The following is an 8,645-nucleotide window of genomic DNA, read 5'->3' on the forward strand; positions in this document are numbered from 1 at the left end:
CATGTCGACTCTGAGCCCTTCTTCCTTGGCTTCTTGAATTTCCCGAGTGATTTGTTCGATCTTTCTCTGTAGTTCTCCTCAGTGAGTTCTATCTGGATGTTCTTACCCTTGTCCATAGAAGTAATTTTGCTTTTCCTGAGACGGTAGAGTAATGTTTTAGGATTTTTGGTATAGGAGGAGGTCTTTTGAGTGAGAAACTTAAGACTTAAGAAATTTTGGTCGGACATTTTGTAATAGTGGCTTCTGTATATTCTTTGGAATTGTATGGATAGAAGTGGGTTTACGATATCCTCATTCATAGCAACATAGCACATAAGCAGTTAAACAAACGTATATCGCGTCCTAACACATATAGAGGGACCCTTTTGTGCCAAGGGTAGGCCTAGTGTATTTGAACGATGTACGTGTGAATTTAGGCCAAATAAACAACTCCCCCAAAATAAATTTTACTAGTGAAATATAATGTTCACAAAGGGGAAATAAATATTAAAGACAAACCCACGCAGGGGCCATTTGGAAGTGCAATAAAGGCAGGCCCACGCAGGGGCTAAGACAATGTAAATACATAAACCCACGCAGGGGCGAAGTCCACTATGCCGCTCCAGATGATCCTGCACCGTCGCCGTCCCCCTGAGTCTTGTATTGCTGAAACATATATCTTAACATCAGCAAGAACCCTTCACCCAGCCGTCCTTTGTCTTCCAAACTTTCGTATCCATCCTCTCGATTCTCTCCTTGATCCAGGTATTGAAATCATCATAACCACGCCTCAGTCTTTCCGCCTCTTGAGTCACCCTCTCAAGAGTATCTTGGTGCTTGACAAACTTAGCGTACACCTCTTTGGCCTCTTCCTTTACCTCTTGTAGCTCGACCACTGCTTTGGCTTCTCTTTCTGTTATGCTGCGAAAGCTACGCGGGGTTTGAAAGGAGACGTTTTGTATGTCCTTCTTCAGCCATTCTTTGTAACCCTTGTCATACCCAGCATTGAATCGGTCAGGGCGATGGTGTCTTTATCCATACGCTTGGCGCTTTTCCATTCTCTAAACATTTCAGTCGCGTCGTGCACTCTATCATCCCCAATATCATATACATAAGCGCCATAGTACACTTCTTTGGGTAAAGTTTGTCTCCTCCTGAACTGTCATAAGACTTGAAATGGTGCATAAGGGCGAATTCCACGAATACCCGGTAGAGGAAGCACAACCTATCTGCGGCTCTTTACGATGACTTCTTTAGAGATAAAACGGTCGAGCATCCATTGGAGGTCTTCTTCTCTCTATTTGGAGAATATTTGAGCCCATCTCCCCTTTATTCTCCGATTGTTCATATTTGCCCAATATAACAGGTCATTTAAATCCTTAAGGGTATTCTTGTTGTCGAGAGTATGCAGCTCCCGAGTCCCAGCACCCTTTGCTAAACGGCTGAGGATCCACCACTGGAGGAGCAAGTTGCATCCTTAGAAGTATCGATGTCCCTCTTTACACTTTCCCAAGGCTCGATACATGTCGAACAGGATGACCGAAGTTATAGGGTAGTATTTTGTTGTCCCTTGGTTCTCATACCCTTTGAACAAGGTTTACGCGAGTGTTATAACTCGGTATTGATACTCAAACTTGGACCATGAGGAAAACCATTGTTCCCAATAACGCCACAGCAAATGCTAGAGGACGAATCTCGTTCCATTCTCTGTAGGAGATCTTGAACTCTCGGTTGTAAGTGGTGTAGAAGCTTGCATGTCCAAATCGGATATAAAGGTCCCTGAATGCTACGTGGGATTCTTGACACCAGTAGGCAAAGTCCTTTCCCAACCCGAACCAGTCTGCAATATCTTCTACGGAAGGTTTATTAGGGATAAAGATGTCTTCTTGTTTTCTCGCTCTTCTTTCTATCCAATACATACCGTGTCTATACAGTTTCTTATTTCCTCCAAAGTTGGGGTAATTTCGGCGGTTCCGAATCGAAACACCATCATCTGGCTATCTCAATATCATGTAAGTACCTCAACCAGTTCCGGCCAACCGTTCATGTTGATCAGTTCTGTTAATGCACCCACATATTTGTTGAGGGTTCTTCTATCATCCCCATTCAAATTATCATTCCACATCGTGAGTTGAGGTGGCGCTGCGACAACCATGTCGAACTTTGGGAAACGGTCCATATCTGCAAAACAGAAACTAATTCGGTTTTCCCCACCCCCAAATTGGTTTCACACGTACATCATCCAAATGTCAAATAATATGATGTGTCATGAGGTCAAAGACCTTAGACACGATTTTGGTGGTTTTCTACTAAAAAGACTTAATACAACTTGGGTATTAAGCCGTCTTACGCTAATGCGTTTGATTTTGGTTTCGCTCTATCTTAGTTTTACTAGAATAGTTTTCAAGTTGACAGTTACCCGAGTAGGCAAATATCGAGGTGAAGCTACCAAACAACGTCGGATGACCGCATTCCAACTATTTGTTTGATACTTCCAAATAACGTTAGTTTTAAGGTTAGAATACTCCTTATACCCAGCAGAGTCGCCATTTCTGTTTTATCGAAAATTTGGGAAAATATTATCTTCGAAGTGTTTTCAATTTTTAGAGTCGCCACTTAATTTTTTTATGAGAAAAATCAACAAAAAAACTTCGTTTTCAAAAGACTTAAAGAGGGAAAGTCATTTGAACACTTTCAAAGGGGTTCGGAGATTCCTATTAACGTCTTAGGAAGGTTTAAAAGCACCTAAAACGTCCGCTAACATCCGATTTTCCGGGAGCTAACTCAATTTGGCTAAAATCTTTTAACTAAAAAAATTTAAAATAGTAATGATTTAAAATACTAACTTAATACTTAAGCTAGTTATTTGCAAAATTGTTAATTTTAAGTCTATAAAACATTTAGAGGCGTTTTTCATGGATTCGGAGTTTCCTAACCTTGAACTGACGACAAATAAAACAGACAAATAACTAAATCATGTAATGTGAGAGAGAGGAAAAGAGATTTGGGTCCAAGTCCGGCTTTCTGTACGCCTTGACCGGAATTTGGACCCACCTTTTTGAGGGTTTTAGGCCCACTTTCTTTTGGGTTTCGACCCGTTTCATTTTGGGCCTTTGGCCCACTTCATTTGTACCTGTCCTAAATTCTAGCATAATAAAGGAAACTTTACAAGGCTTAGGCCTGCATAAAATACAAAAAAAGCAGAAGAACATAAAATTAAATGCGGGTTTTTGACCCAAATTCTTCTATTCTTCCGATGTTCTTAGGTTTTCTTCAGGTCTTCAGACTTCGGATCCTGTCCGTCAACTTCATGGTTTGACTCGACACAAGGAAATTCGATCCCTTGTGGCTCTCCGAAAATGATAAAAGAGGAGTGAGTTCATAGCGAACTCGGATGAATTTCACATGCAATGGAAACAAAACAAAAATGATAATAATAATAAGAGTAAAATAGTATAACATATGCCATTAACGACATACTATCATCTCAGCGGTGGAAAAACGCTAATTGGAATAAAATATAATCAGACTCTAATTAGGCACAGTAAACTATACCTAATGGGGATAAACCAATTAAGTTATTTTAATATCGCCAAAGCAAAATATGATAAAATAAATAAATAAATAAATGATCAAACAAGTAGATAATTCGTAGATAATTCGTAGACATTCCAAGGAAAAGACCAAATATATATACCTTACGCCAGGATTAAGATATTAGGCTTGCATAATATCACATATTAATCACAACTAGCCTAGTGAACGACTAAGAGCTTTGTTTACGGAGGAGGCAAGAGTTAATTGACCCAAGAGAAATGGGAAGAGGCAAACAATGATCACGTCTAACAAATAGTAATAAACCCTATCATGCTCTCATCACAAGAATTGAGAAAACCCGAAAATATTTCGATACTCAAGAGGAGGCATATGATAACCAAACATAAGGAAAAACAAGTAAATAAATATTGTTCATGATTGACTAAATGAAGTATACAATAAAACCTTATTTTAATGATAGAAAAAAATTGAAATTAGATTAAATAAAACAAAGAGAGAAATAAACAGAACGACTAGATTTTTATTAAATTCTCCACACAAACATGCGAGGACTCTAAAGCAAAATAAAATCAAACGTGTGAACCAGGAGCAGATTTAAAGACGACTCGGTTTTGATTTAACCACAAAATTATGCTACTACTCGACCATCCAAATGACCGAATCGAGGTTTCGCACTCTTGCATGCGCGTTTTTCGAGAAAAAAAAAAGCTTGAACAAACAGATGTTGAATTCGAACAAATAGATCAAGCACATCAAATGATATCTACAACAGTACACAACCCCAAGCTTTGTTATTTAGGGGGTTCTGCCTTCATTTTAAAAAATATTTTTTTTGAAGAAAAGCAATGAAGCGACATGAGAATATTAAAGAAAAGACACTTCTTGGTGCTAGACCTTGAGAACACAAACCTGAGTACTCAATTACAGTCAAGCGAGTAAGCACGACATGAAGGATAGCGAAATAACTTGAAACAAAAAAAAACACAAGAAACAGTGGAACCAGACGTCAGGCAAACAACAACACCACAGAAGTAACACAACAGCTCGAAACTTTATAGAGTCAACCAGACTTCCAACCATACGAAAAGAAAATATATATATACCTCCCAAACAAGGAAACGCCATTGAATCCAGAGTGAAAATCCATCAAGATTATTTCCGACTTTCAACAATTACACATCTTACAACCTTTAAACAATGAAGACTTATGCTTTGAGAAGTAAAAGATGCAGCCGGAAGGAATTTTTACCTTTCTAAGTGCAGCGATTCTGGAACGACCCGAGCAACGGAGACTGACTTTACCACCGGATTGCGACTGCAGTTGTCGGTTTTCCGATCTATTATAGGACTTAGAATATTTCTTTTCTTTGTAATATGAATTGGCTAATATCTAAATATTTAATGAAACTTCCCTCGTCTTTCCTTTCTAACTCCTTTTTCAACTCTCTATCTCTTTTCTGTTAAAAAAAAAAAACTCTCCAAATATCAAAAATCCTCTAAAAAAAATCCTCCCGCTCCCTCTTCACAATGAACCTTTTATAGAGGGGGATTAGGGTTTCCAAAGAAAGGGAGAGGCGGGAGAATTTTCTGGAAAGCTTGGGGGTAAAGAGGGGATTCCATGACCCATTTTGAATTCAAATCACATACCTTCACCATTAAAGGGGAAACACCCTTTTCTCTAAGCTTTCAACCTTATTTCGAAAGAGGAAAAGGGGGAATCATACGGCTGGGATCGATTGATCGTCCTTGGCAAACGACGTGGCTCCACCCAGAGCCCAAAGGATGATTCGCGTGCCTTCAAGGCTGCTGTTGTCGTACGAGATGCAGAGGAGCTTGAGGAAGACGCCAAAATCGTATTGCTATCATGCTTGCTACTGCCCCTTCACGCGTCTACTGGACGGGCGCTGCTGGGAATAGCGTGAAGCGTGAGCGAGTTAGGCATCGTTCACGCGTTAATGCCGAGTTTCTGGGTTCTCTCTTTGAAGGTGACAAAAGATTGGGTTGGGTCAGGGAAATCTGGGTGAAATTAATGGATTGGGCTGGACAGGTGCATAAAATTGGAAATTATGGAGGGATGGGTCTAGTTACCGGGAATAAAGGGTAACAAAATGGGCCTCTGAGAGAATGAAGGCCCACGACTATTTGGTTCTTCCGAAGATGAAAAACCCAATAATTCCCAAATCAACTAAACTCCCAATTTAGCTAAAAATCTAAGCACGATGAACTAAAGTAATCGACTTCGGAGATTCTCTATCTTAACAAAATGAAGTAATTAATTACGAAAAACAAAATGAAGTAATTAATTACGAAACGATCGTTAGAAAAGTGTAACCATAATTACCGAACTAATTCAACCAAACTTACTAGAAATTAAAATCATTTGAGATGCTTTTTTTGGGGGGGAAATATTTAGAAAAAATAAATAATTATGTACAAAACTATACAAAACGCATATATTGTTCAAAAATACAAAAGTGACCAAAATTATCTAGAATAAATTGCAAGCCTTGTATTTTCCAAAAACTTATAAAACTAATGGTTTTAGCTTGTTTGAGATTGAGGAATCTCGAAAAAATTGATTATTATCGGGGATGGTCAAAATTTGGTGTCAATAGGGATGTCGAGGGTCTTGTCCGACTTCCATCATTGTCATTTAGATGCTTCATAGATAGACAGTAGAGTTTCAAAAATCTTCATTTATTTTGTTAAATGTTTTAAAGACTAAAGTTGCCTATTTAAGACAAGTTGAATATATTATTTTATTATTCAGATTGTTCTTTTGAGTGAAAGCTTTGTAATGTTGAGTTTGTTGAATTTTTATTTCTGTTTTAAGCTTTTGCATGCTCAAGTTAGTCTTCCGCTTATAGCCAGCCAGGATGAGGGTTTTCTTGGGACCAGCAATGGTCCTTGAGTGCTGGCCATATCCAAGGTGTACACTTGGGTCATGACAGTTGAACTGATCATGATATATCATTTTCCGATTTTATTGATATGACGAGGCTTTGAGTTTATCAAAATACATTCTTTATTATCATTTTATTCGTTATGACCTTATTGTTGGAAGTAAATTGCTCATTCAACTTGTTCACATCAATAATAATCTCGTGGACACTTTCATTTGCAGTTGATTATCTTTGTACATTGTGGTTGGTTTATTCTTTTTCTAAGAAAAACCACACTTCCTGAATATGGTGTGTCATTGATCTCAACCAGACTCACTTTCAACTTGCTTCATGGAGGCTATTATTTCTGCATGAAGGTACAAATGTCTACTTCATTGATCTCCATGATATTTATTATGCCTCAACATGTAAATAAATAGCATATTTGAGACTAACTTTATGCGAATCAGATAAATATTCTGCATCTGTGTAACCAGTTAGCTCTGATTTGAATTCCTAGGAATAGAATAAACCCATGTCTATGGTCCTTCAATGATATTCAAGTGTGTACTTAACAAATTTTTAATGTCCTTTTGTTGGGGAAGAACTAAATCTTACCAGTACATTTACTTCAAAACAAATATCTAATCGACTATTGTAAACAAGATGCATTAGTGTCCTGGTTGCACTAAGATATGGAGTTTTATCACCAAGAAGCTCTCAATCCTTCTTTTGAGATCGATTGAATATACGAGCAAGACATGTTTCTTGCTTTACTTTTGTTGTATCATAGGTACACATCCAATGACAAATTTGTACTGTCACACAATAATATTATTTTGGTCATGGCCACAAGCTTTATAGGCAAGAAATATTTCTTTCTTTTTTCCCTTTCGGTAGTTCATAACAAACATACCATTATATTCATGACGTATAAACGTATACGACCATTAATAATTATTGCCAAATAAAATTTTATTTATTTTTTTCAAACCTCTCGTAAGATGAGTTTTGACATGTATCATATTTTTTTCAAACCTCTCGTAAAGATGAGTTTTAACCTATTCTCTTATAGAATGATCAAGTATTCACGATACTCATCACAAGTCACATTCTCTTTATGGAATGGACTAATCATGTATATGTGCTTCATAGATTTGATTATAAGTTCATTATCATGTCCTTAAAATTTATCATTTTTGGATGACACACCTTAACATCACTTCAGAAAAGTCAAGTGTACCACCACTTCATCGTTCTTTTTTTATGGTAGATTTATAAACTTACAAATAATTAGGTCGACAACAACTACAGGTTCAATGACTTTTCATACCATTTTGATGATAAAAATTACATTCACATTTTGAAGAACCATTTGGAGAACACCCATATTGTTCTTCCTTTTATAATTACCACAATGATGACTATTATAATTCTGTCCCTTCACCCCCCACCCCCACCCCCGTAATCAATTGTCATCTTTCAAACTAATTATTCACTGCTTTCACATTTATACGATATAACGGAGAGCAAGTCAACAGGCGAATTTCAAACTTATCATATGTTGCTACCACATTCTTTTCAATGAATGGAGCAAATTTGTTGAGACTAATTTAAAGGTTTTTCACTATAAATATACTATTTTTTCCGTAGTCATCATTTTAATCATCACTACGATGCATTGAGACTCAAATTCAGTGTTTTATCCATATAAGACACGCTAGGCCATAATTCTATGAGACTTGTACTCAATCTTATAATCATGGTGCATCAAAACTCAAATTTATGTCTTATCCTCTTGGTGTGATAGAATTTGAATCTACCGTCTTACCCTGAAATATTTTTCATTATTGTGCATCCAAACTTTAACCTGATGTCTTACCCTTTTCGGTGCAATGGATCTTAAATCCAATGTCTTACCCTCTAGTAATTATAAATATTAATAAGTTCCTAATAATTGACTCTCAGAATCAACATGAAAATTTACTTCTTTATCCTTCAATTCTTTTTTGAAACGAAGAACTGTTAATATAATCATAAACCAATGAATAAAATTGTTAAAGTGAAACAAACCAATATGTTCTACATTTTCATGTATCACATATATACTAAAATTATTAGTATAAGAGAAACTTTTGAAAAATATAAATGTGTAATCAGAAAAAAGAACATGTTCCTGCTCACAAGTGTTTCAACTACAACACTTTTGCGAAGTGCTACAGCTTT

At 36.8% G+C, this 8,645-nt stretch overlaps 1 long non-coding RNA gene across 1 annotated transcript; it reads right to left on the reverse strand.

Annotated features, from left to right (window-relative positions):
* Nucleotides 1-430: 430 nt before the first annotated feature.
* On the reverse strand, nucleotides 431-5,870 carry LOC114075063. Its single transcript, XR_003575393.1, has 2 exons — nucleotides 5,185-5,870; nucleotides 431-4,994 (listed from the first exon to the last, which is right to left on the reverse strand). It is a non-coding gene; the product is annotated as an uncharacterized LOC114075063 (long non-coding RNA).
* Nucleotides 5,871-8,645: the final 2,775 nt, after the last annotated feature.

This window comes from Solanum pennellii, chromosome 12 (assembly GCF_001406875.1).
Source record: "Solanum pennellii chromosome 12, SPENNV200".
In the NCBI taxonomy this organism is placed as follows: Eukaryota; Viridiplantae; Streptophyta; class Magnoliopsida; order Solanales; family Solanaceae; genus Solanum; species Solanum pennellii.